The following is a 26,784-nucleotide window of genomic DNA, read 5'->3' as shown; positions in this document are numbered from 1 at the left end:
ATTGCCCTGGGCATTCGGGGTCTTGTCTGATTCCACACTAATCTTCAGATGATTTGTGGCGACTCTCTGAAGGGAGCCTTTGGTATTTTTGATGATAGGGATTGCAATCAATGTGTAAATTGCCCTGGGTCAGTCACGTTGACATTTTCCCAATATATGAATTCTTCCAATCCAGGAGCATGGGATAGTTTTCCATCTCTTAGTGTCCTCCTCAATTTCTTTCAGATGTGTTCCGTGGTTTTTCGGGTAGAGATCCTTTAGCTCTTTGGTTAGGTGTATTCCTGGGTATCTCTTTTTTTTTTTTTTTTTTTTTTTTTTTTATTTTATTTTATTTTATTTTTTTATTCCTGGGTATCTCATGCTTTTGGGTGCAGTTGTCACTGGAACCGACTCCTTAATTTCTCTTTCTTCAGAGTCATCGTTGGCGTATAGAGAGGTGACTGATTTCTTGGCATAGATTTAGGATCCTGCCACGCTGCCGAATTTGCTGTATGAGTTCTACGATCTTGGGGTGGAGTCTTTTGGGTTTTCCGGGTACAGTACCATGCATGCCATCGGTGAAGAGGGCAAGTTTGACTACTTCTTTGCCAATGTGAATGCCTTTTATTTTTTCTGTCGCTTGATTGCTGAGGCCGAGATGTCTAGTAGTATGTTGAGAAGACGTGGTGAGGGTGGACATCCCTGTCTCTCGTTCCTGATGTTCGAAGAAAGGCTCCCAGTGTTTCCACATTGTGGATGATAATTTGCCACGGGCTTTTCGTAGATGGATTTGAAGATGCTGAGGGACGTTCCCTCTATCCCTGTACTCTGAAGGGTTTGGATCTGCCATGGATGCCGTATTTTGTCAAATGCTTCCTCTGCGTCTCTTGAGAGGATCATCTGGTTCTTGTTTTCTCTCTTGCAGATCTGATGAAGCCCATCGAGTGTTCTCCGAGTGCTGAAGCAGCCTTGCACCCTGGCGATTAACCCCACTGGGTCGTGGTGAGTAACTTCTTAATCATGTCCCGTCGGATCCTGTTGGCTCATATCTTGTGGAGAAGGTGTGCGTCCGCCTTAATCAGGGACATCGGTCCAGCATTGTCCCCTTTTGGGGTCTTGGGTTTTGGAGTTAAGGTGATGCTGGCCTCCAAGAACGAGCTTGGAAGTATTCCATCTCTTTCTATCTTTCGGAGCAGCTTTAGTAGCATAGGTAGTCTTTCTTCTTGAAGCGCTGGATAGAATTCCCCTGGGAAGCCATCTGGCCCTGGACTTTTGTGTCTTGGGAGGTTTGTGTGTTTGTTTATAGGTTTCTTTCTTATTGGAGGTCATTTTGCCAACATCGAGTGTAACTCCCCCAGTGTTCATCGCATCAAGTGCCCCCCTCTGTGCCCGTCACCCAGTCAACCCCGCCCCCCGCGTTCCTCCCTTTCTTCCACCCCTTGTTCATTTCCCAGGGTTAGGAGTCTCTCCTGTTCTGTCTCCTTTTCTGCCATCTCCCACTCATTTTTTTCTTCTTTCTCCTCTGTTCCCTTTCACTATTTTTTTCATACTCCCCAAAAGAACGAGACCATAGAATGTTTGTCCTTCGCCGACTGCCTTCTTTTTCTTTGACTCAGCCATAATACCCTCTGGTTCCATCCACATCGAAGCAAATGGTGGGTGTTTGTCGTTTCTGATGGCTGAGTAATCTTCCATCGTGTACAGAGACCACTCGCCCTCCTTATCCATTCATCTTTCGATGGGCACCGAGGCTCCTTCCGCAGTGTGGCTATCGTGGGCATTGCAACTCGAAACCTCAGGGTGCACGTGTCCCGGTGTTTCCCCGCATCTGTATCTTTGGGGTACATCTCCACCAGTGCACCCCCATGCTGGATCGCAGGGCAGATCCGTTGTTACCTCTCTGAGGCACCTGCACACGGTTTTCCAGGCGTGGCTGCATCAGGTCACATTCCCACCAGCAGTGCAAGAGGGTTCCCTTTTCGCCACATCCTCGCCGACCTTCGCTGTTTCCTATCTTGTTAACGTTCACCGCAGTCGCTGGTGTGTCAGGTGGGATCTCGTGGTGCTTTTGACCCATATCTCCCTGACGGCCAGTGATGCGGAGCATTGTCTCACGTGCTTGTCGGCCATGCCTAGTCTTCCTCTGTGACATTTCCATTCATGTCTCTTGCCCGTCTTCCGGATTGGATCGTTGGTCTCTTTGCTGTGGAGTTGCCGAAGTTCTTCAGAGATCTTGGATACTGGCCCTTTACCTGACAGGGTCATTTGCACATGTCTTCTCCCACTCTGTGGGTTGGCTTTGAGTTTTGTCGGGTGTTTCTTTTGCTGTGTGGAACCTGCTCATCTTGGTGAAGTCCCAGCAATCCTTTTCTTCGCTCTTGTTTCTCTGGCCTTCGTGGCTGATGTCATTTCTACGAAGTTGCTGTGGCCCAGTTCAAGAAGGGTGTTGTTGCCTTTGTCCTGCCCTAGGATTTTGATGGACTCTTGTCTTGCAAAATTGAGATCCTTCATCCATTTTGAGTTTATCCTTGTGTATGGTGTGAGAGGAATGGTCCAGTTTCATTCTTCTGCGTGTGGCTGTCCAGTGTTCCCAGCAGCATTTATTGAAGAGACTGTCTTTTCTTTTTCCCCGTGCATGGTCTTTCCTGCCTGGCTGAATATTAGTTGCCCATAGAGTTGAGGGTCCACCTCTGGATGCTCTCTTCTGTTCCATTGATCGGCGTGTCTGTTTTTGTGCCAGTATCCCACTGTCTTGCCCGTCACAGCTTCGTGGCACAACGTGAAATCCGGCATTGTGCTGCCCCCGCAGTGGTTTTCTTGGCGACCCTTCCCGTGGCCGTTCGGGGTCTTTTCGCATTCCACACCAGCCTTCAGAGGACTTGCTCCAGCTCTCTGAAGAGAGTCCGTGCTATTTCTGACAGGGATTGCATTAGTTGTGTATATTGCCCTGGGTCACGTTGACATTTTCCCCAATATCAATTCTTCCAACCCAGGAGCGTGGAACCCTTTTCCATCTCTTTGTGTCTTCCTCAGTTTCTTTCCGACGTGTTCCACAGTGTTTCAGGAAGCCACCCGGCCCTAGACTTTTGTGTCCTGGGAGGTCTTTGATGATGACTGCTTTAATTTCCTCCCTGGATATTGACCTGTTGGGGTTTTCTGTGTCTTCCTGTTCCGTTTTTGGTAGTTTGTGGTTTTCCGGAAATGCGTTCGTTTCTTCTCGATTGCCCAATTTATTGGCGTATAGCTGCTCAGGATGAGTTTTTCAGATCGCTTGTATTTCCTACGTGGTGGTGGTGATCTCTCCTTTCTCATTCGTGTTTTTGTTAATTGGAGTCTTTTCTCTCTTCTTTTAATAAGGCTGGCTTCATGGTTTTTCTCTCTCTTATTGGTTCTTTCAGAGGTCCACCACCTGGTTTTGTGGATGTGTTTCCTCAGTTCTTCTGCTCTCTATTTCATTGAGTTCTGCTCGAATTTTTATTAACCGTCGTCGTCTGCTGGGTGAAGGTTTCATTTGCTGGTCCTTCTCCAGCTCCTTTAGGTGCCAGGTTAGTTTTCGTATTTGAGTTCTTTCCAGTGTTTGGATTGATGCTTGTATTGCGATGTCTTTCCCCTATTTGGGACCGCTTTTGCTGTATCCCAGAGATTCTGAACGGTTGGTCGTATCTTCGTTCTCATTGGTTTCCGTGAATTTTCTTAATTCTTCTCTAATGTCCTGGTTGACCCTTTCACCTTTTAGCAGGATGGTCCTTAACCTGCACGTGTTTGAAATCCTTGCAAACTTCTTGTGGTTGAGCTCTAGTTTCAGAGCATTATGGGCTGAAAATATGCAGGGGACGATCCCAAAGTTTTGGTATCGATTATGACCTGATTTGTGACCCAGTATGTGGTCTCTTCTGGACACAGTTCCACGTGCAATTGAGAAGAATGTGAATTCAGTTGCATTTGCATGTAAAGTTCTGTAAATATCTGTGAGATCCACCTGGTCCACTGTATCCTTTAGTGCTCTTGTTTCTTTGGAGTTGCTGTGCCTGGAAGACCTGTCAATTGCAGAAAGCGCCGTATTCGAGTCTCCAAGTAAAAGGGTATTATTATCTAAGTATGTCTTAACTTTGCTTAGCGATTGATTGATATCCGTGGCAACTCCCACATTCAGGGCATAGATACCCACGATCGTTAGTTAGGTCGTCTTGTTGGATAGATCCCTTACGTACGATCTAGTCTAGTGATTGTGTGAGGTTTCCCACATAGAGTGTCATGTCCTCTGTGAAGAGTGAGAGTTTGACTTCTTTGCCGATCCGGATGCCTTTTTTTTCTGTTTCGGAATGTCGCTGGGAAAGCGAGGACCACTACTATTCTGCCGAACGAGAGTGTTGAGGGTGGACACCCTGTCGTGTTCCTGACCTTAAGGGAAAAGCTCCAGGGTTTTCCCAATGAAGAGCATGTTCCCTCTCTGGGTCGTTTGTACATGGGTTTTATGATAATTGAGGTTTTTTTCCCAGTATGCGTACCCAGCAGAAGGTTTCCATCATGAAAGGATGGTCTATTTGGTCAAATGCTTTTTCTGCATCTATTGAGAGAATCCTACGGTTCTCATCCTTTGTTTCATTAACGTGGAGAGGGAAGGAGAGACAGAACTGGAGGGATGGACAGACACACGGAGGGGGACACAGACAGGGAGGGAGAGATAGGGATGGGGAGGGAGAGACAGCGAGATGGTGAGGGAGAGACCGAGACAAGGAGGAAGAATGAGGAAGGGAGGGAGAGAGCCAGACATGGAAGGAGAGTCAGAGAGACAGGGAGGGAGAGACAGAGACAGAGAGACACCGAGAGCCCGGGAGGGATACACTGAGAGACAGGGAGGAAGAGTCAGAGAGAAAGGGAGGGAGACTGAGACACAGAGAGGGGAACACAGAGACAGGATGGAGAGAACGAGACGGAGTGAGAGACTGGGAGACACGAAGGGAGACACACAGAGACTGGCAGAGAGACAGAGACGCAAAGAGAGACAGAGACACAGGAAGGGAGAGTCGGCGAGACAGGGAGCGAGAGTCAGAGAGAGGGCGGGAGAGGAGACGGGGTGGGGGGCAGGGCGGGGACAGACTGAGATGGGGCAGCGGGGAGAGACAGACACAGACACAGGGAAGGAGAGTCAGAGAGACAGGGATGGAGAGACAGAGACAGCGAGGGAGATACAGAAAGACAGGCAGGGAGAGGCAGGGAAACAGGTAGGGAGACACCGAGAGCCTGGGAGGGAGAGACCGAGACACAGAGAGAAGGAGGGTGAGATCTAGACACCGTGGGAGAGACAGAGAGGGAGGGAGACCGAGAGACAGGGAGGGACAGACCCAGAGACAGGGAGGGAGAGACCGAGAGACAGGCAGGGGGAGACAGAGAGACAGGGAGTGAGAGCCAGAGCCATGGAGGGAGACCGAGATACAGTGAGGGAGAGGCCGAGAGACAGGATGAGAGAGAGACAGGGATGGAGACACACAGACAGGGAGGGACAGATGGAGACGGGTGGCGAGAGACAGGGATGGAGAGACCGAGGCAGGGAAGGAGAGACAGAAGTGGAGGGATGGACAGAGACAGGGAGGGAGAGATAGATAGAGGTGGGCAGGGAGACGGAGAGAAAGCGAGGGGGAGACCGAGAGACAGGGAGGGAGAGAGAGATGGAGACAGGGAGGAGTGACTGAGACGACGGGGGTGAGAGATCGAGATGGGGGAGAGACACAGGACAGGGAAGGAAGGATCCAGAGACAGGGAGGGACAGACAGACCAAGAGACAGAGAGGGAGAGATGAGACAGAGGGGAGAGACCAAGGTGCAGGGAGGGAGACCGAGAGACAGGAGGGGAGAGTCAGAGACAGGGAGGGAGGAGACAGCGAGACAGAGACAGGATGGAGAGAATGAGACAGGGAGGGAGACAAGTGAGAGTCCGAGAGACAAGAAGGTAGGCACAGAGAGAGGGAGAGAGAGACAGCGAGGGACAGGCCATGATAGGCAGTAAGAGAAGAAAGACTGGGAGGGACACAGAGACTGGGAGGGCGAGGGAGAGAGAGAGAGATGGGGGTGGGGGCAGAGGCAGAGAGACTGGGAGGGAGACAGGGCCAGACCGGGAGGGAGAGCGAGGGAGACAGTGAGGGAGAGACAGAGACCGGGACGGAGGGACAGGGATGGAGACACAGAGCCAGAGAGAGGCTCCGTGCCTCCGTGAGCAGGTGTCCCTCGGGACTGAGCCGGGGCGCAAGGCCTCGGCCCCGGCGCCCCGACTAGACTAGCGGGGGGAGGCAGAGGCGGTCTCGGGTCCCCTGTAGGCTCCGCGGAGGGCGGGCCTCTGTGTGGCAGGTCTGCGGGGGGCGTGGCGGGGGCGGGGCGGGAGCTTGCCCAGGCGCCTGAGCCCGAGCGTGACCTGAAGGGGGCCGGGGCGTGGCCGCAGGAGGAGCTGTGCGCAGATGCGGCGACCTGGGCACGGCAGGAGGTTGCGCGGCCGCGCCCCCAGTCCAGGCCCGCGGTTCCCCGCGGTTCCCCGCGGTTCCCCGCGGTTCCCCGCGCTCCGGGCTCGCGGCAGCGGCTCTGCAGGCCTCGGCCCCCGGCGCGCAGGTCAGCGTGGGCCCCGGGAGGCGTGACGGGCCCCGGGGTGGCTGTGCGAGAGGCATCTGGCCCTGGCTGGTGGCGCGGCGGGTGCCTGGGAGGGACCGGAGGGGGACAGTGAGTCTTGGGGGCCGCATGGAGGCGCCCCCGTGGCGAGCCCGGCGGACACCCTTTGGGCCGCCAGGGTGCCGGGCAGAGGGCTGCGCGGGGGAGGAGTGGTGGCACCTGTTCTCGGAGGGGGGCGGCGGCGGGGCCTCCTACGTGTCAGGTCAGGTCTCACAGGAGCGGCTCAGGGAGGGTGTGGGGCCCCTCCACCGGGGCTCGGGGAGGTGCCGCCGAACCCATCCGCGGCTGCTCAGAGGGGTTAGGATGCAGGCACCTTGCGATGTCAGGGCAGGGCCTTGGGGCGGTGGCTTGAGGGCCTGGGCTGCTGGGCCCCCCCAGGCCCCCCAAGGCCCTTGGCTGTTCCTCCTCCCCCCACCCCCTCCCCGCTCTCAGGTCCCTCCCTAAGCTCCCCAGCCTGGCCGGCAGCATGCCCCCCTCCCCCTTGGTCCCTTTCAGGTGAATATGGCTACCTCTGAAATTGTTGAATTTTGAAATCGTTCCCCTTTCTGCACATCCTGTCCAGTATTTGTGGTTTCCTGTCTGGCCAATGTTCCCCATTCTCACCGGTGTAAGGTGGGATTTCGTTGTGCTTTTGACGTGTGTTTCCCTGATGGAAATAACAGTGATGCGGCGCATTTTCTCATGGGCTTGTCGGCCACGTCGACGTCTTGCTCTGTGCCATTTCGGTTCGTGTCTTTTGCCCATTTCCGGATTGGATGGTTGGTTTCTCTGCTGTTGAGTTGAATGGGTTCTTTAGAGATCGTGGATGCTGGCCCTTTATCTGACGGGTCATTTGCACGTAGCTTCTCCCATTCTGGAGGTTGTCTGTTGGTTTTGTTGAGTGTCTCTTTGGCTGTGCGGAAGCTTCTCATCCCGATGAAGTCCCAATAGTTCATCTTTGCTTTTGTTTTCTGGCCTTCACGGGTGTATCTTGCAAGAAGTTACTGTGGCCAAGTTCGGGAAGGACGTTGCCTGTGTTCTCCCCTAGGGTTTTGATGGAATCTCATCTCACATTTACATCTTTCATCCATTTTGAGTTTTATCTCTGTGTATGGTGTGAGAGAATGGTCCAGTTTCATTCTTTTGCATGTGGCTGTCCAACGTTCCCAGCAGCCTTTAGTGAGGAGGCTGTCTTTTTTCCAGTGGATGGTCTCTCCTGCTTGGTCGAATATATGGTCCTGACCGTAGAGTTGAGGGTCCACTTCTGGATTTCTCTCTTCTGTCCCATTGATCCGTGTGTCTGTTTTTCTGCTAGTAGCACACTGTCTTGATGAGCACAGCCTTGTAGCACAACCTGAAGTCCGGCGTTGTGATGCCGCCAGCTGTGGTTTTCTTTTCTAATATTGCCCTGGGCATTCGGGGTCTTGTCTGATTCCACACTAATCTTCAGATGATTTGTGGCGACTCTCTGAAGGGAGCCTTTGGTATTTTTGATGATAGGGATTGCAATCAATGTGTAAATTGCCCTGGGTCAGTCACGTTGACATTTTCCCAATATATGAATTCTTCCAATCCAGGAGCATGGGATAGTTTTCCATCTCTTAGTGTCCTCCTCAATTTCTTTCAGATGTGTTCCGTGGTTTTTCGGGTAGAGATCCTTTACCTCTTTGGTTAGGTGTATTCCTGGGTATCTCATGCTTTTGGGTGCAGTTGTCACTGGAACCGACTCCTTAATTTCTCTTTCTTCAGAGTCATCGTTGGCGTATAGAGAGGTGACTGATTTCTTGGCATAGATTTAGGATCCTGCCACGCTGCCGAATTTGCTGTATGAGTTCTACGATCTTGGGGTGGAGTCTTTTGGGTTTTCCGGGTACAGTACCATGCATGCCATCGGTGAAGAGGGCAAGTTTGACTACTTCTTTGCCAATGTGAATGCCTTTTATTTTTTCTGTCGCTTGATTGCTGAGGCCGAGATGTCTAGTAGTATGTTGAGAAGACGTGGTGAGGGTGGACATCCCTGTCTCTCGTTCCTGATGTTCGAAGAAAGGCTCCCAGTGTTTCCACATTGTGGATGATAATTTGCCACGGGCTTTTCGTAGATGGATTTGAAGATGCTGAGGGACGTTCCCTCTATCCCTGTACTCTGAAGGGTTTGGATCTGCCATGGATGCCGTATTTTGTCAAATGCTTCCTCTGCGTCTCTTGAGAGGATCATCTGGTTCTTGTTTTCTCTCTTGCAGATCTGATGAAGCCCATCGAGTGTTCTCCGAGTGCTGAAGCAGCCTTGCACCCTGGCGATTAACCCCACTGGGTCGTGGTGAGTAACTTCTTAATCATGTCCCGTCGGATCCTGTTGGCTCATATCTTGTGGAGAAGGTGTGCGTCCGCCTTAATCAGGGACATCGGTCCAGCATTGTCCCCTTTTGGGGTCTTGGGTTTTGGAGTTAAGGTGATGCTGGCCTCCAAGAACGAGCTTGGAAGTATTCCATCTCTTTCTATCTTTCGGAGCAGCTTTAGTAGCATAGGTAGTCTTTCTTCTTGAAGCGCTGGATAGAATTCCCCTGGGAAGCCATCTGGCCCTGGACTTTTGTGTCTTGGGAGGTTTGTGTGTTTGTTTATAGGTTTCTTTCTTATTGGAGGTCATTTTGCCAACATCGAGTGTAACTCCCCCAGTGTTCATCGCATCAAGTGCCCCCCTCTGTGCCCGTCACCCAGTCAACCCCGCCCCCCGCGTTCCTCCCTTTCTTCCACCCCTTGTTCATTTCCCAGGGTTAGGAGTCTCTCCTGTTCTGTCTCCTTTTCTGCCATCTCCCACTCATTTTTTTCTTCTTTCTCCTCTGTTCCCTTTCACTATTTTTTTCATACTCCCCAAAAGAACGAGACCATAGAATGTTTGTCCTTCGCCGACTGCCTTCTTTTTCTTTGACTCAGCCATAATACCCTCTGGTTCCATCCACATCGAAGCAAATGGTGGGTGTTTGTCGTTTCTGATGGCTGAGTAATCTTCCATCGTGTACAGAGACCACTCGCCCTCCTTATCCATTCATCTTTCGATGGGCACCGAGGCTCCTTCCGCAGTGTGGCTATCGTGGGCATTGCAACTCGAAACCTCAGGGTGCACGTGTCCCGGTGTTTCCCCGCATCTGTATCTTTGGGGTACATCTCCACCAGTGCACCCCCATGCTGGATCGCAGGGCAGATCCGTTGTTACCTCTCTGAGGCACCTGCACACGGTTTTCCAGGCGTGGCTGCATCAGGTCACATTCCCACCAGCAGTGCAAGAGGGTTCCCTTTTCGCCACATCCTCGCCGACCTTCGCTGTTTCCTATCTTGTTAACGTTCACCGCAGTCGCTGGTGTGTCAGGTGGGATCTCGTGGTGCTTTTGACCCATATCTCCCTGACGGCCAGTGATGCGGAGCATTGTCTCACGTGCTTGTCGGCCATGCCTAGTCTTCCTCTGTGACATTTCCATTCATGTCTCTTGCCCGTCTTCCGGATTGGATCGTTGGTCTCTTTGCTGTGGAGTTGCCGAAGTTCTTCAGAGATCTTGGATACTGGCCCTTTACCTGACAGGGTCATTTGCACATGTCTTCTCCCACTCTGTGGGTTGGCTTTGAGTTTTGTCGGGTGTTTCTTTTGCTGTGTGGAACCTGCTCATCTTGGTGAAGTCCCAGCAATCCTTTTCTTCGCTCTTGTTTCTCTGGCCTTCGTGGCTGATGTCATTTCTACGAAGTTGCTGTGGCCCAGTTCAAGAAGGGTGTTGTTGCCTTTGTCCTGCCCTAGGATTTTGATGGACTCTTGTCTTGCAAAATTGAGATCCTTCATCCATTTTGAGTTTATCCTTGTGTATGGTGTGAGAGGAATGGTCCAGTTTCATTCTTCTGCGTGTGGCTGTCCAGTGTTCCCAGCAGCATTTATTGAAGAGACTGTCTTTTCTTTTTCCCCGTGCATGGTCTTTCCTGCCTGGCTGAATATTAGTTGCCCATAGAGTTGAGGGTCCACCTCTGGATGCTCTCTTCTGTTCCGTTGATCGGCGTGTCTGTTTTTGTGCCAGTATCCCACTGTCTTGCCCGTCACAGCTTCGTGGCACAACGTGAAATCCGGCATTGTGCTGCCCCCGCAGTGGTTTTCTTGGCGACTCTTCCCGTGGCCGTTCGGGGTCTTTTCGCATTCCACACCAGCCTTCAGAGGACTTGCTCCAGCTCTCTGAAGAGAGTCCGTGCTATTTCTGACAGGGATTGCATTAGTTGTGTATATTGCCCTGGGTCACGTTGACATTTTCCCCAATATCAATTCTTCCAACCCAGGAGCGTGGAACCCTTTTCCATCTCTTTGTGTCTTCCTCAGTTTCCTTCCGACGTGTTCCACAGTGTTTCAGGAAGCCACCCGGCCCTAGACTTTTGTGTCCTGGGAGGTCTTTGATGATGACTGCTTTAATTTCCTCCCTGGATATTGACCTGTTGGGGTTTTCTGTGTCTTCCTGTTCCGTTTTTGGTAGTTTGTGGTTTTCCGGAAATGCGTTCGTTTCTTCTCGAATTGCCCAATTTATTGGCGTATAGCTGCTCAGGATGAGTTTTTCAGATCGCTTGTATTTCCTACGTGGTGGTGGTGATCTCTCCTTTCTCATTCGTGTTTTTGTTAATTGGAGTCTTTTCTCTCTTCTTTTAATAAGGCTGGCTTCATGGTTTTTCTCTCTCTTATTGGTTCTTTCAGAGGTCCACCACCTGGTTTTGTGGATGTGTTTCCTCAGTTCTTCTGCTCTCTATTTCATTGAGTTCTGCTCGAATTTTTATTAACCGTCGTCTTCTGCTGGGTGAAGGTTTCATTTGCTGGTCCTTCTCCAGCTCCTTTAGGTGCCAGGTTAGTTTTCGTATTTGAGTTCTTTCCAGTGTTTGGATTGATGCTTGTATTGCGATGTCTTTCCCCTATTTGGGACCGCTTTTGCTGTATCCCAGAGATTCTGAACGGTTGGTTGTATCTTCGTTCTCATTGGTTTCCGTGAATTTTCTTAATTCTTCTCTGATGTCCTGGTTGACCCTTTCACCTTTTAGCAGGATGGTCCTTAACCTGCACGTGTTTGAAATCCTTGCAAACTTCTTGTGGTTGAGCTCTAGGTTCAGAGCATTATGGGCTGAAAATATGCAGGGGACGATCCCAAAGTTTTGGTATCGATTATGACCTGATTTGTGACCCAGTATGTGGTCTCTTCTGGACAAAGTTCCACGTGCAATTGAGAAGAATGTGAATTCAGTTGCATTTGGATGTAAAGTTCTGTAAATATCTGTGAGATCCACCTGGTCCACTGTATCCTTTAGTGCTCTTGTTTCTTTGGAGATGCTGTGCCTAGAAGACCTGTCAATTGCAGAAAGCGCCGTATTCGAGTCTCCAAGTAAAAGGGTATTATTATCTAAGTATGTCTTAACTTTGCTTAGCGATTGATTGATATCCGTGGCAACTCCCACATTCAGGGCATAGATACCCACGATCGTTAGTTAGGTCGTCTTGTTGGATAGATCCCTTACGTACGATCTAGTCTAGTGATTGTGTGAGGTTTCCCACATAGAGTGTCATGTCCTCTGTGAAGAGTGAGAGTGTGACTTCTTTGCCGCTCCGGACGCCTTTTTTTTCTGTTTCGGAATGTCGCTGGGAAAGCGAGGACCACTACTATTCTGCCGAACGAGAGTGTTGAGGGTGGACACCCTGTCGTGTTCCTGACCTTAAGGGAAAAGCTCCAGGTTTTTCCCAATGAAGAGCACGTTCCCTCTCTGGGTCGTTTGTACCTGGGTTTTATGATAATTGAGGTTTTTTTCCCAGTATGCGTACCCAGCAGAAGGTTTCCATCATGAAAGGATGGTCTATTTGGTCAAATGCTTTTTCTGCATCTATTGAGAGAATCCTACGGTTCTCATCCTTTGTTTCATTAACGTGGAGAGGGAAGGAGAGACAGAACTGGAGGGATGGACAGACACACGGAGGGGGACACAGACAGGGAGGGAGAGATAGGGATGGGGAGGGAGAGACAGCGAGATGGTGAGGGAGAGACCGAGACAAGGAGGAAGAATGAGGAAGGGAGGGAGAGAGCCAGACATGGAAGGAGAGTCAGAGAGACAGGGAGGGAGAGACAGAGACAGAGAGACACCGAGAGCCCGGGAGGGATACACTGAGAGACAGGGAGGAAGAGTCAGAGAGAAAGGGAGGGAGACTGAGACACAGAGAGGGGAACACAGAGACAGGATGGAGAGAACGAGACGGAGTGAGAGACTGGGAGACACGAAGGGAGACACACAGAGACTGGCAGAGAGACAGAGACGCAAAGAGAGACAGAGACACAGGAAGGGAGAGTCGGCGAGACAGGGAGCGAGAGTCAGAGAGAGGGCGGGAGAGGAGACGGGGTGGGGGGCAGGGCGGGGACAGACTGAGATGGGGCAGCGGGGAGAGACAGACACAGACACAGGGAAGGAGAGTCAGAGAGACAGGGATGGAGAGACAGAGACAGCGAGGGAGATACAGAAAGACAGGCAGGGAGAGGCAGGGAAACAGGTAGGGAGACACCGAGAGCCTGGGAGGGAGAGACCGAGACACAGAGAGAAGGAGGGTGAGATCTAGACACCGTGGGAGAGACAGAGAGGGAGGGAGACCGAGAGACAGGGAGGGACAGACCCAGAGACAGGGAGGGAGAGACCGAGAGACCGGGAGGGACAGACCGAGAGACAGGCAGGGGGAGACAGAGAGACAGGGAGTGAGAGCCAGAGCCATGGAGGGAGACCGAGATACAGTGAGGGAGAGGCCGAGAGACAGGATGAGAGAGAGACAGGGATGGAGACACACAGACAGGGAGGGACAGATGGAGACGGGTGGCGAGAGACAGGGATGGAGAGACCGAGGCAGGGAAGGAGAGACAGAAGTGGAGGGATGGACAGAGACAGGGAGGGAGAGATAGATAGAGGTGGGCAGGGAGACGGAGAGAAAGCGAGGGGGAGACCGAGAGACAGGGCAGGGAGAGAGAGATGGAGACAGGGAGGAGTGACTGAGACGACGGGGGTGAGAGATCGAGATGGGGGAGAGACACAGGACAGGGAAGGAAGGATCCAGAGACAGGGAGGGACAGACAGACCAAGAGACAGAGAGGGAGAGATGAGACAGAGGGGAGAGACCAAGGTGCAGGGAGGGAGACCGAGAGACAGGAGGGGAGAGTCAGAGACAGGGAGGGAGGAGACAGCGAGACAGAGACAGGATGGAGAGAATGAGACAGGGAGGGAGACAAGTGAGAGTCCGAGAGACAAGAAGGTAGGCACAGAGAGAGGGAGAGAGAGACAGCGAGGGACAGGCCATGATAGGCAGTAAGAGAAGAAAGACTGGGAGGGACACAGAGACTGGGAGGGCGAGGGAGAGAGAGAGAGATGGGGGTGGGGGCAGAGGCAGAGAGACTGGGAGGGAGACAGGGCCAGACCGGGAGGGAGAGCGAGGGAGACAGTGAGGGAGAGACAGAGACCGGGACGGAGGGACAGGGATGGAGACACAGAGCCAGAGAGAGGCTCCGTGCCTCCGTGAGCAGGTGTCCCTCGGGACTGAGCCGGGGCGCAAGGCCTCGGCCCCGGCGCCCCGACTAGACTAGCGGGGGGAGGCAGAGGCGGTCTCGGGTCCCCTGTAGGCTCCGCGGAGGGCGGGCCTCTGTGTGGCAGGTCTGCGGGGGGCGTGGCGGGGGCGGGGCGGGAGCTTGCCCAGGCGCCTGAGCCCGAGCGTGACCTGAAGGGGGCCGGGGCGTGGCCGCAGGAGGAGCTGTGCGCAGATGCGGCGACCTGGGCACGGCAGGAGGTTGCGCGGCCGCGCCCCCAGTCCAGGCCCGCGGTTCCCCGCGGTTCCCCGCGGTTCCCCGCGCTCCGGGCTCGCGGCAGCGGCTCTGCAGGCCTCGGCCCCCGGCGCGCAGGTCAGCGTGGGCCCCGGGAGGCGTGACGGGCCCCGGGGTGGCTGTGCGAGAGGCATCTGGCCCTGGCTGGTGGCGCGGCGGGTGCCTGGGAGGGACCGGAGGGGGACAGTGAGTCTTGGGGGCCGCATGGAGGCGCCCCCGTGGCGAGCCCGGCGGACACCCTTTGGGCCGCCAGGGTGCCGGGCAGAGGGCTGCGCGGGGGAGGAGTGGTGGCACCTGTTCTCGGAGGGGGGGCGGCGGCGGGGCCTCCTACGTGTCAGGTCAGGTCTCACAGGAGCGGCTCAGGGAGGGTGTGGGGCCCCTCCACCGGGGCTCGGGGAGGTGCCGCCGAACCCATCCGCGGCTGCTCAGAGGGGTTAGGATGCAGGCACCTTGCGATGTCAGGGCAGGGCCTTGGGGCGGTGGCTTGAGGGCCTGGGCTGCTGGGCCCCCCCAGGCCCCCCAAGGCCCTTGGCTGTTCCTCCTCCCCCCACCCCCTCCCCGCTCTCAGGTCCCTCCCTAAGCTCCCCAGCCTGGCCGGCAGCATGCCCCCCTCCCCCTTGGTCCCTTTCAGGTGAATATGGCTACCTCTGAAATTGTTGAATTTTGAAATCGTTCCCCTTTCTGCACATCCTGTCCAGTATTTGTGGTTTCCTGTCTGGCCAATGTTCCCCATTCTCACCGGTGTAAGGTGGGATTTCGTTGTGCTTTTGACGTGTGTTTCCCTGATGGAAATAACAGTGATGCGGCGCATTTTCTCATGGGCTTGTCGGCCACGTCGACGTCTTGCTCTGTGCCATTTCGGTTCGTGTCTTTTGCCCATTTCCGGATTGGATGGTTGGTTTCTCTGCTGTTGAGTTGAATGGGTTCTTTAGAGATCGTGGATGCTGGCCCTTTATCTGACGGGTCATTTGCACGTAGCTTCTCCCATTCTGGAGGTTGTCTGTTGGTTTTGTTGAGTGTCTCTTTGGCTGTGCGGAAGCTTCTCATCCCGATGAAGTCCCAATAGTTCATCTTTGCTTTTGTTTTCTGGCCTTCACGGGTGTATCTTGCAAGAAGTTACTGTGGCCAAGTTCGGGAAGGACGTTGCCTGTGTTCTCCCCTAGGGTTTTGATGGAATCTCATCTCACATTTACATCTTTCATCCATTTTGAGTTTTATCTCTGTGTATGGTGTGAGAGAATGGTCCAGTTTCATTCTTTTGCATGTGGCTGTCCAACGTTCCCAGCAGCCTTTAGTGAGGAGGCTGTCTTTTTTCCAGTGGATGGTCTCTCCTGCTTGGTCGAATATATGGTCCTGACCGTAGAGTTGAGGGTCCACTTCTGGATTTCTCTCTTCTGTCCCATTGATCCGTGTGTCTGTTTTTCTGCTAGTAGCACACTGTCTTGATGAGCACAGCCTTGTAGCACAACCTGAAGTCCGGCGTTGTGATGCCGCCAGCTGTGGTTTTCTTTTCTAATATTGCCCTGGGCATTCGGGGTCTTGTCTGATTCCACACTAATCTTCAGATGATTTGTGGCGACTCTCTGAAGGGAGCCTTTGGTATTTTTGATGATAGGGATTGCAATCAATGTGTAAATTGCCCTGGGTCAGTCACGTTGACATTTTCCCAATATATGAATTCTTCCAATCCAGGAGCATGGGATAGTTTTCCATCTCTTAGTGTCCTCCTCAATTTCTTTCAGATGTGTTCCGTGGTTTTTCGGGTAGAGATCCTTTACCTCTTTGGTTAGGTGTATTCCTGGGTATCTCATGCTTTTGGGTGCAGTTGTCACTGGAACCGACTCCTTAATTTCTCTTTCTTCAGAGTCATCGTTGGCGTATAGAGAGGTGACTGATTTCTTGGCATAGATTTAGGATCCTGCCACGCTGCCGAATTTGCTGTATGAGTTCTACGATCTTGGGGTGGAGTCTTTTGGGTTTTCCGGGTACAGTACCATGCATGCCATCGGTGAAGAGGGCAAGTTTGACTACTTCTTTGCCAATGTGAATGCCTTTTATTTTTTCTGTCGCTTGATTGCTGAGGCCGAGATGTCTAGTAGTATGTTGAGAAGACGTGGTGAGGGTGGACATCCCTGTCTCTCGTTCCTGATGTTCGAAGAAAGGCTCCCAGTGTTTCCACATTGTGGATGATAATTTGCCACGGGCTTTTCGTAGATGGATTTGAAGATGCTGAGGGACGTTCCCTCTATCCCTGTACTCTGAAGGGTTTGGATCTGCCATGGATGCCGTATTTTGTCAAATGCTTCCTCTGCGTCTCTTGAGAGGATCATCTGGTTCTTGTTTTCTCTCTTGCAGATCTGATGAAGCCCATCGAGTGTTCTCCGAGTGCTGAAGCAGCCTTGCACCCTGGCGATTAACCCCACTGGGTCGTGGTGAGTAACTTCTTAATCATGTCCCGTCGGATCCTGTTGGCTCATATCTTGTGGAGAAGGTGTGCGTCCGCCTTAATCAGGGACATCGGTCCAGCATTGTCCCCTTTTGGGGTCTTGGGTTTTGGAGTTAAGGTGATGCTGGCCTCCAAGAACGAGCTTGGAAGTATTCCATCTCTTTCTATCTTTCGGAGCAGCTTTAGTAGCATAGGTAGTCTTTCTTCTTGAAGCGCTGGATAGAATTCCCCTGGGAAGCCATCTGGCCCTGGACTTTTGTGTCTTGGGAGGTTTGTGTGTTTGTTTATAGGTTTCTTTCTTATTGGAGGTCATTTTGCCAACATCGAGTGTAACTCCCCCAGTGTTCATCGCATCAAGTGCCCCCCTCTGTGCCCGTCACCCAGTCAACCCCGCCCCCCGCGTTCCTCCCTTTCTTCCACCCCTTGTTCATTTCCCAGGGTTAGGAGTCTCTCCTGTTCTGTCTCCTTTTCTGCCATCTCCCACTCATTTTTTTCTTCTTTCTCCTCTGTTCCCTTTCACTATTTTTTTCATACTCCCCAAAAGAACGAGACCATAGAATGTTTGTCCTTCGCCGACTGCCTTCTTTTTCTTTGACTCAGCCATAATACCCTCTGGTTCCATCCACATCGAAGCAAATGGTGGGTGTTTGTCGTTTCTGATGGCTGAGTAATCTTCCATCGTGTACAGAGACCACTCGCCCTCCTTATCCATTCATCTTTCGATGGGCACCGAGGCTCCTTCCGCAGTGTGGCTATCGTGGGCATTGCAACTCGAAACCTCAGGGTGCACGTGTCCCGGTGTTTCCCCGCATCTGTATCTTTGGGGTACATCTCCACCAGTGCACCCCCATGCTGGATCGCAGGGCAGATCCGTTGTTACCTCTCTGAGGCACCTGCACACGGTTTTCCAGGCGTGGCTGCATCAGGTCACATTCCCACCAGCAGTGCAAGAGGGTTCCCTTTTCGCCACATCCTCGCCGACCTTCGCTGTTTCCTATCTTGTTAACGTTCACCGCAGTCGCTGGTGTGTCAGGTGGGATCTCGTGGTGCTTTTGACCCATATCTCCCTGACGGCCAGTGATGCGGAGCATTGTCTCACGTGCTTGTCGGCCATGCCTAGTCTTCCTCTGTGACATTTCCATTCATGTCTCTTGCCCGTCTTCCGGATTGGATCGTTGGTCTCTTTGCTGTGGAGTTGCAGAAGTTCTTCAGAGATCTTGGATACTGGCCCTTTACCTGACAGGGTCATTTGCACATGTCTTCTCCCACTCTGTGGGTTGGCTTTGAGTTTTGTCGGGTGTTTCTTTTGCTGTGTGGAACCTGCTCATCTTGGTGAAGTCCCAGCAATCCTTTTCTTCGCTCTTGTTTCTCTGGCCTTCGTGGCTGATGTCATTTCTACGAAGTTGCTGTGGCCCAGTTCAAGAAGGGTGTTGTTGCCTTTGTCCTGCCCTAGGATTTTGATGGACTCTTGTCTTGCAAAATTGAGATCCTTCATCCATTTTGAGTTTATCCTTGTGTATGGTGTGAGAGGAATGGTCCAGTTTCATTCTTCTGCGTGTGGCTGTCCAGTGTTCCCAGCAGCATTTATTGAAGAGACTGTCTTTTCTTTTTCCCCGTGCATGGTCTTTCCTGCCTGGCTGAATATTAGTTGCCCATAGAGTTGAGGGTCCACCTCTGGATGCTCTCTTCTGTTCCAGTTGATCGGCGTGTCTGTTTTTGTGCCAGTATCCCACTGTCTTGCCCGTCACAGCTTCGTGGCACAACGTGAAATCCGGCATTGTGCTGCCCCCGCAGTGGTTTTCTTGGCGACTCTTCCCGTGGCCGTTCGGGGTCTTTTCGCATTCCACACCAGCCTTCAGAGGACTTGCTCCAGCTCTCTGAAGAGAGTCCGTGCTATTTCTGACAGGGATTGCATTAGTTGTGTATATTGCCCTGGGTCACGTTGACATTTTCCCCAATATCAATTCTTCCAACCCAGGAGCGTGGAACCCTTTTCCATCTCTTTGTGTCTTCCTCAGTTTCTTTCCGACGTGTTCCACAGTGTTTCAGGAAGCCACCCGGCCCTAGACTTTTGTGTCCTGGGAGGTCTTTGATGATGACTGCTTTAATTTCCTCCCTGGATATTGACCTGTTGGGGTTTTCTGTGTCTTCCTGTTCCGTTTTTGGTAGTTTGTGGTTTTCCGGAAATGCGTTCGTTTCTTCTCGATTGCCCAATTTATTGGCGTATAGCTGCTCAGGATGAGTTTTTCAGATCGCTTGTATTTCCTACGTGGTGGTGGTGATCTCTCCTTTCTCATTCGTGTTTTTGTTAATTGGAGTCTTTTCTCTCTTCTTTTAATAAGGCTGGCTTCATGGTTTTTCTCTCTCTTATTGGTTCTTTCAGAGGTCCACCACCTGGTTTTGTGGATGTGTTTCCTCAGTTCTTCTGCTCTCTATTTCATTGAGTTCTGCTCGAATTTTTATTAACCGTCGTCGTCTGCTGGGTGAAGGTTTCATTTGCTGGTCCTTCTCCAGCTCCTTTAGGTGCCAGGTTAGTTTTCGTATTTGAGTTCTTTCCAGTGTTTGGATTGATGCTTGTATTGCGATGTCTTTCCCCTATTTGGGACCGCTTTTGCTGTATCCCAGAGATTCTGAACGGTTGGTTGTATCTTCGTTCTCATTGGTTTCCGTGAATTTTCTTAATTCTTCTCTGATGTCCTGGTTGACCCTTTCACCTTTTAGCAGGATGGTCCTTAACCTGCACGTGTTTGAAATCCTTGCAAACTTCTTGTGGTTGAGCTCTAGTTTCAGAGCATTATGGGCTGAAAATATGCAGGGGACGATCCCAAAGTTTTGGTATCGATTATGACCTGATTTGTGACCCAGTATGTGGTCTCTTCTGGACACAGTTCCACGTGCAATTGAGAAGAATGTGAATTCAGTTGCATTTGCATGTAAAGTTCTGTAAATATCTGTGAGATCCACCTGGTCCACTGTATCCTTTAGTGCTCTTGTTTCTTTGGAGATGCTGTGCCTGGAAGACCTGTCAATTGCAGAAAGCGCCGTATTCGAGTCTCCAAGTAAAAGGGTATTATTATCTAAGTATGTCTTAACTTTGCTTAGCGATTGATTGATATCCGTGGCAACTCCCACATTCAGGGCATAGATACCCACGATCGTTAGTTAGGTCGTCTTGTTGGATAGATCCCTTACGTACGATCTAGTCTAGTGATTGTGTGAGGTTTCCCACATAGAGTGTCATGTCCTCTGTGAAGAGTGAGAGTTTGACTTCTTTGCCGATCCGGATGCCTTTTTTTTTCTGTTTCGGAATGTCGCTGGGAAAGCGAGGACCACTACTATTCTGCCGAACGAGAGTGTTGAGGGTGGACACCCTGTCGTGTTCCTGACCTTAAGGGAAAAGCTCCAGGTTTTTCCCAATGAAGAGCACGTTCCCTCTCTGGGTCGTTTGTACATGGGTTTTATGATAATTGAGGTTTTTTTCCCAGTATGCGTACCCAGCAGAAGGTTTCCATCATGAAAGGATGGTCTATTTGGTCAAATGCTTTTTCTGCATCTATTGAGAGAATCCTACGGTTCTCATCCTTTGTTTCATTAACGTGGAGAGGGAAGGAGAGACAGAACTGGAGGGATGGACAGACACAGGGAGGGGGACACAGACAGGGAGGGAGAGATAGGGATGGGGAGGGAGAGACAGCGAGATGGTGAGGGAGAGACCGAGACAAGGAGGAAGAATGAGGAAGGGAGGGAGAGAGCCAGACATGGAAGGAGAGTCAGAGAGACAGGGAGGGAGAGACAGAGACAGAGAGACACCGAGAGCCCGGGAGGGATACACTGAGAGACAGGGAGGAAGAGTCAGAGAGAAAGGGAGGGAGACTGAGACACAGAGAGGGGAACACAGAGACAGGATGGAGAGAACGAGACGGAGTGAGAGACTGGGAGACACGAAGGGAGACACACAGAGACTGGCAGAGAGACAGAGACGCAAAGAGAGACAGAGACACAGGAAGGGAGAGTCGGCGAGACAGGGAGCGAGAGTCAGAGAGAGGGCGGGAGAGGAGACGGGGTGGGGGGCAGGGCGGGGACAGACTGAGATGGGGCAGCGGGGAGAGACAGACACAGACACAGGGAAGGAGAGTCAGAGAGACAGGGATGGAGAGACAGAGACAGCGAGGGAGATACAGAAAGACAGGCAGGGAGAGGCAGGGAAACAGGTAGGGAGACACCGAGAGCCTGGGAGGGAGAGACCGAGACACAGAGAGAAGGAGGGTGAGATCTAGACACCGTGGGAGAGACAGAGAGGGAGGGAGACCGAGAGACAGGGAGGGACAGACCCAGAGACAGGGAGGGAGAGACCGAGAGACAGGCAGGGGGGAGACAGAGAGACAGGGAGTGAGAGCCAGAGCCATGGAGGGAGACCGAGATACAGTGAGGGAGAGGCCGAGAGACAGGATGAGAGAGAGACAGGGATGGAGACACACAGACAGGGAGGGACAGATGGAGACGGGTGGCGAGAGACAGGGATGGAGAGACCGAGGCAGGGAAGGAGAGACAGAAGTGGAGGGATGGACAGAGACAGGGAGGGAGAGATAGATAGAGGTGGGCAGGGAGACGGAGAGAAAGCGAGGGGGAGACCGAGAGACAGGGAGGGAGAGAGAGATGGAGACAGGGAGGAGTGACTGAGACGACGGGGGTGAGAGATCGAGATGGGGGAGAGACACAGGACAGGGAAGGAAGGATCCAGAGACAGGGAGGGACAGACAGACCAAGAGACAGAGAGGGAGAGATGAGACAGAGGGGAGAGACCAAGGTGCAGGGAGGGAGACCGAGAGACAGGAGGGGAGAGTCAGAGACAGGGAGGGAGGAGACAGCGAGACAGAGACAGGATGGAGAGAATGAGACAGGGAGGGAGACAAGTGAGAGTCCGAGAGACAAGAAGGTAGGCACAGAGAGAGGGAGAGAGAGACAGCGAGGGACAGGCCATGATAGGCAGTAAGAGAAGAAAGACTGGGAGGGACACAGAGACTGGGAGGGCGAGGGAGAGAGAGAGAGATGGGGGTGGGGGCAGAGGCAGAGAGACTGGGAGGGAGACAGGGCCAGACCGGGAGGGAGAGCGAGGGAGACAGTGAGGGAGAGACAGAGACCGGGACGGAGGGACAGGGATGGAGACACAGAGCCAGAGAGAGGCTCCGTGCCTCCGTGAGCAGGTGTCCCTCGGGACTGAGCCGGGGCGCAAGGCCTCGGCCCCGGCGCCCCGACTAGACTAGCGGGGGGAGGCAGAGGCGGTCTCGGGTCCCCTGTAGGCTCCGCGGAGGGCGGGCCTCTGTGTGGCAGGTCTGCGGGGGGCGTGGCGGGGGCGGGGCGGGAGCTTGCCCAGGCGCCTGAGCCCGGAGCGTGACCTGAAGGGGGCCGGGGCGTGGCCGCAGGAGGAGCTGTGCGCAGATGCGGCGACCTGGGCACGGCAGGAGGTTGCGCGGCCGCGCCCCCAGTCCAGGCCCGCGGTTCCCCGCGGTTCCCCGCGGTTCCCCGCGCTCCGGGCTCGCGGCAGCGGCTCTGCAGGCCTCGGCCCCCGGCGCGCAGGTCAGCGTGGGCCCCGGGAGGCGTGACGGGCCCCGGGGTGGCTGTGCGAGAGGCATCTGGCCCTGGCTGGTGGCGCGGCGGGTGCCTGGGAGGGACCGGAGGGGGACAGTGAGTCTTGGGGGCCGCATGGAGGCGCCCCCGTGGCGAGCCCGGCGGACACCCTTTGGGCCGCCAGGGTGCCGGGCAGAGGGCTGCGCGGGGGAGGAGTGGTGGCACCTGTTCTCGGAGGGGGGCGGCGGCGGGGCCTCCTACGTGTCAGGTCAGGTCTCACAGGAGCGGCTCAGGGAGGGTGTGGGGCCCCTCCACCGGGGCTCGGGGAGGTGCCGCCGAACCCATCCGCGGCTGCTCAGAGGGGTTAGGATGCAGGCACCTTGCGATGTCAGGGCAGGGCCTTGGGGCGGTGGCTTGAGGGCCTGGGCTGCTGGGCCCCCCCAGGCCCCCCAAGGCCCTTGGCTGTTCCTCCTCCCCCCACCCCCTCCCCGCTCTCAGGTCCCTCCCTAAGCTCCCCAGCCTGGCCGGCAGCATGCCCCCCTCCCCCTTGGTCCCTTTCAGGTGAATATGGCTACCTCTGAAATTGTTGAATTTTGAAATCGTTCCCCTTTCTGCACATCCTGTCCAGTATTTGTGGTTTCCTGTCTGGCCAATGTTCCCCATTCTCACCGGTGTAAGGTGGGATTTCGTTGTGCTTTTGACGTGTGTTTCCCTGATGGAAATAACAGTGATGCGGCGCATTTTCTCATGGGCTTGTCGGCCACGTCGACGTCTTGCTCTGTGCCATTTCGGTTCGTGTCTTTTGCCCATTTCCGGATTGGATGGTTGGTTTCTCTGCTGTTGAGTTGAATGGGTTCTTTAGAGATCGTGGATGCTGGCCCTTTATCTGACGGGTCATTTGCACGTAGCTTCTCCCATTCTGGAGGTTGTCTGTTGGTTTTGTTGAGTGTCTCTTTGGCTGTGCGGAAGCTTCTCATCCCGATGAAGTCCCAATAGTTCATCTTTGCTTTTGTTTTCTGGCCTTCACGGGTGTATCTTGCAAGAAGTTACTGTGGCCAAGTTCGGGAAGGACGTTGCCTGTGTTCTCCCCTAGGGTTTTGATGGAATCTCATCTCACATTTACATCTTTCATCCATTTTGAGTTTTATCTCTGTGTATGGTGTGAGAGAATGGTCCAGTTTCATTCTTTTGCATGTGGCTGTCCAACGTTCCCAGCAGCCTTTAGTGAGGAGGCTGTCTTTTTTCCAGTGGATGGTCTCTCCTGCTTGGTCGAATATATGGTCCTGACCGTAGAGTTGAGGGTCCACTTCTGGATTTCTCTCTTCTGTCCCATTGATCCGTGTGTCTGTTTTTCTGCTAGTAGCACACTGTCTTGATGAGCACAGCTTTGTAGCACAACCTGAAGTCCGGCGTTGTGATGCCGCCAGCTGTGGTTTTCTTTTCTAATATTGCCCTGGGCATTCGGGGTCTTGTCTGATTCCACACTAATCTTCAGATGATTTGTGGCAACTCTCTGAAGGGAGCCTTTGGTATTTTTGATGATAGGGATTGCAATCAATGTGTAAATTGCCCTGGGTCAGTCACGTTGACATTTTCCCAATATATGAATTCTTCCAATCCAGGAGCATGGGATAGTTTTCCATCTCTTAGTGTCCTCCTCAATTTCTTTCAGATGTGTTCCGTGGTTTTTCGGGTAGAGATCCTTTACCTCTTTGGTTAGGTGTATTCCTGGGTATCTCATGCTTTTGGGTGCAGTTGTCACTGGAACCGACTCCTTAATTTCTCTTTCTTCAGAGTCATCGTTGGCGTATAGAGAGGTGACTGATTTCTTGGCATAGATTTAGGATCCTGCCACGCTGCCGAATTTGCTGTATGAGTTCTACGATCTTGGGGTGGAGTCTTTTGGGTTTTCCGGGTACAGTACCATGCATGCCATCGGTGAAGAGGGCAAGTTTGACTACTTCTTTGCCAATGTGAATGCCTTTTATTTTTTCTGTCGCTTGATTGCTGAGGCCGAGATGTCTAGTAGTATGTTGAGAAGACGTGGTGAGGGTGGACATCCCTGTCTCTCGTTCCTGATGTTCGAAGAAAGGCTCCCAGTGTTTCCACATTGTGGATGATAATTTGCCACGGGCTTTTCGTAGATGGATTTGAAGATGCTGAGGGACGTTCCCTCTATCCCTGTACTCTGAAGGGTTTGGATCTGCCATGGATGCCGTATTTTGTCAAATGCTTCCTCTGCGTCTCTTGAGAGGATCATCTGGTTCTTGTTTTCTCTCTTGCAGATCTGATGAAGCCCATCGAGTGTTCTCCGAGTGCTGAAGCAGCCTTGCACCCTGGCGATTAACCCCACTGGGTCGTGGTGAGTAACTTCTTAATCATGTCCCGTCGGATCCTGTTGGCTCATATCTTGTGGAGAAGGTGTGCGTCCGCCTTAATCAGGGACATCGGTCCAGCATTGTCCCCTTTTGGGGTCTTGGGTTTTGGAGTTAAGGTGATGCTGGCCTCCAAGAACGAGCTTGGAAGTATTCCATCTCTTTCTATCTTTCGGAGCAGCTTTAGTAGCATAGGTAGTCTTTCTTCTTGAAGCGCTGGATAGAATTCCCCTGGGAAGCCATCTGGCCCTGGACTTTTGTGTCTTGGGAGGTTTGTGTGTTTGTTTATAGGTTTCTTTCTTATTGGAGGTCATTTTGCCAACATCGAGTGTAACTCCCCCAGTGTTCATCGCATCAAGTGCCCCCCTCTGTGCCCGTCACCCAGTCAACCCCGCCCCCCGCGTTCCTCCCTTTCTTCCACCCCTTGTTCATTTCCCAGGGTTAGGAGTCTCTCCTGTTCTGTCTCCTTTTCTGCCATCTCCCACTCATTTTTTTCTTCTTTCTCCTCTGTTCCCTTTCACTATTTTTTTCATACTCCCCAAAAGAACGAGACCATAGAATGTTTGTCCTTCGCCGACTGCCTTCTTTTTCTTTGACTCAGCCATAATACCCTCTGGTTCCATCCACATCGAAGCAAATGGTGGGTGTTTGTCGTTTCTGATGGCTGAGTAATCTTCCATCGTGTACAGAGACCACTCGCCCTCCTTATCCATTCATCTTTCGATGGGCACCGAGGCTCCTTCCGCAGTGTGGCTATCGTGGGCATTGCAACTCGAAACCTCAGGGTGCACGTGTCCCGGTGTTTCCCCGCATCTGTATCTTTGGGGTACATCTCCACCAGTGCACCCCCATGCTGGATCGCAGGGCAGATCCGTTGTTACCTCTCTGAGGCACCTGCACACGGTTTTCCAGGCGTGGCTGCATCAGGTCACATTCCCACCAGCAGTGCAAGAGGGTTCCCTTTTCGCCACATCCTCGCCGACCTTCGCTGTTTCCTATCTTGTTAACGTTCACCGCAGTCGCTGGTGTGTCAGGTGGGATCTCGTGGTGCTTTTGACCCATATCTCCCTGACGGCCAGTGATGCGGAGCATTGTCTCACGTGCTTGTCGGCCATGCCTAGTCTTCCTCTGTGACATTTCCATTCATGTCTCTTGCCCGTCTTCCGGATTGGATCGTTGGTCTCTTTGCTGTGGAGTTGCCGAAGTTCTTCAGAGATCTTGGATACTGGCCCTTTACCTGACAGGGTCATTTGCACATGTCTTCTCCCACTCTGTGGGTTGGCTTTGAGTTTTGTCGGGTGTTTCTTTTGCTGTGTGGAACCTGCTCAATCTTGGTGAAGTCCCAGCATTCCTGTTCTTCGCTCTTGTTTCTCTGGCCTTCGTGGCTGATGTCATTTCTACGAAGTTGCTGTGGCCCAGTTCAAGAAGGGTGTTGTTGCCTTTGTCCTGCCCTAGGATTTTGATGGACTCTTGTCTTGCAAAATTGAGATCCTTCATCCATTTTGAGTTTATCCTTGTGTATGGTGTGAGAGGAATGGTCCAGTTTCATTCTTCTGCGTGTGGCTGTCCAGTGTTCCCAGCAGCATTTATTGAAGAGACTGTCTTTTCCTTTTTCCCCGTGCATGGTCTTTCCTGCCTGGCTGAATATTAGTTGCCCATAGAGTTGAGGGTCCACCTCTGGATGCTCTCTTCTGTTCCATTGATCGGCGTGTCTGTTTTTGTGCCAGTATCCCACTGTCTTGCCCGTCACAGCTTCGTGGCACAACGTGAAATCCGGCATTGTGCTGCCCCCGCAGTGGTTTTCTTGGCGACTCTTCCCGTGGCCGTTCGGGGTCTTTTCGCATTCCACACCAGCCTTCAGAGGACTTGCTCCAGCTCTCTGAAGAGAGTCCGTGCTATTTCTGACAGGGATTGCATTAGTTGTGTATATT

General features: G+C 52.7%; 1 long non-coding RNA gene across 5 annotated transcripts in view; it reads left to right on the top strand.

The window, feature by feature from the left end:
• The window catches only part of LOC119864450, an 87,448-nt gene that overhangs the window by 15,663 nt on the left and 45,001 nt on the right, over positions 1–26,784 (top strand). For 4 of the 5 annotated variants that reach the window (XR_005386843.1, XR_005386845.1, XR_005386842.1 and 1 more), the window contains 4 exons: positions 905–981; positions 8,855–8,931; positions 16,820–16,896; positions 24,764–24,840. This is a non-coding gene — a long non-coding RNA (uncharacterized LOC119864450). Of the gene's footprint in view, positions 1–904; positions 982–8,854; positions 8,932–14,406; positions 14,543–16,819; positions 16,897–24,763; positions 24,841–26,784 lie in introns of those variants that run through there. The other variant, XR_005386846.1, reaches the window with a different exon arrangement.

This window comes from Canis lupus, unplaced genomic scaffold (genome assembly GCF_011100685.1).
Source record: "Canis lupus familiaris isolate Mischka breed German Shepherd unplaced genomic scaffold, alternate assembly UU_Cfam_GSD_1.0 chrUn_S1596H1786, whole genome shotgun sequence".
Lineage (NCBI taxonomy): Eukaryota > Metazoa > Chordata > Mammalia > Carnivora > Canidae > Canis > Canis lupus.
The sequence above is the reverse complement of the archived record's forward strand: the minus strand, read 5'-3'. Positions and strand labels throughout refer to the sequence as shown.